Below are 1,148 nucleotides of genomic sequence, written 5' to 3' on the forward strand. Positions count from 1 at the left end.
GACTAATCTCTTCTCTTCTTCAACACTTCCGCGTTTAATTTGCGACGGCCGCACGGCATTCGTAATTGTACAAGTCCGTGAATCCAACCAGAACATCCATATCTTCGTCAATATTGAGGAAATTTATTGTCAGCTGCTAGCCTCTCCTTGAAAGAGTTGCAATCTCATTAACTCGGGCCAATAAACCTAACCTTTACGAAGCACAGTATTTGAATTATTCCATACCGACTACGTTGCTCTTATCGGGATGTGACACTTTTCTGTGAGGGGTTTGTCGATGTGAGCTCGACATTTTGTGCCTTAAAATCTAGATAAAAGGACGCGCAAAATTTGAGTTCTTGGAATGAAGCATCTGCAAGTTTTAATTTGCTGCCCATCAGCTAAGAGATTGCTCTGTTCTTATCCTGCTTTGCTAAGATCTATCTGCTAAGATCTATCGCCTCTTGCGCTATCTAAGTCTTCGCCTCTCGCAGTTTACCGGCCCGCGTGGCTCAGAAGTTATGCTTCGTATTTAATTTGATGTACAGATTTCAAAACAGATGGGTAGACGCAGACAGCTTTGATGCGAAACATACACTCTCCATGAAGATGGCAGCCGCAATTGCTCTCGGATGAAGTCATGTCGACATGTCAACTACCCAACTTCTCATTTGGGCGAAGGCCGGCCACATGGCTAAAAAATCGCTTGCACAAACCATTAAAGCTCCAATGTTATCCCAAATCCATGACGATCTCAAATTCTCGACGTAAAAAAGATCCCAATCCTGCCTTCAAATAGCGAGACAACAAATATAGGCGGTCACGCATCGCATTAAAGGTCAGACGTGCTGCGACAGACACCTTGCCAAAGCGTTTAAATAGATGCTTCACACAAGCAGTCTCAGAGTTGGTGAACATCACATGGTAATCAGTTTATCGCTCAGTCCTTTTGCAATTAATCGTGATACTCATTCGGGACCAACACACGACATAAACTTAATTATCATATCAGCTACCTCGACAACAGGAAATCGAACCGCTTGAGTTCCATCCTAGGGTTTTTATTCGCCGAGAGGGCTCTACACGTAATAGTTCTCCATTTGAGATCGGCAAGAATCAACTTGATACAAGATTAAAGGAGCGACGCATGCATCGTCGCAAAAGCCGCG

This window comes from Plasmopara halstedii (genome assembly GCF_900000015.1).
Source record: "Plasmopara halstedii genome assembly, contig: Scaffold_2061, whole genome shotgun sequence".
NCBI lineage: Eukaryota > Oomycota > Peronosporomycetes > Peronosporales > Peronosporaceae > Plasmopara > Plasmopara halstedii.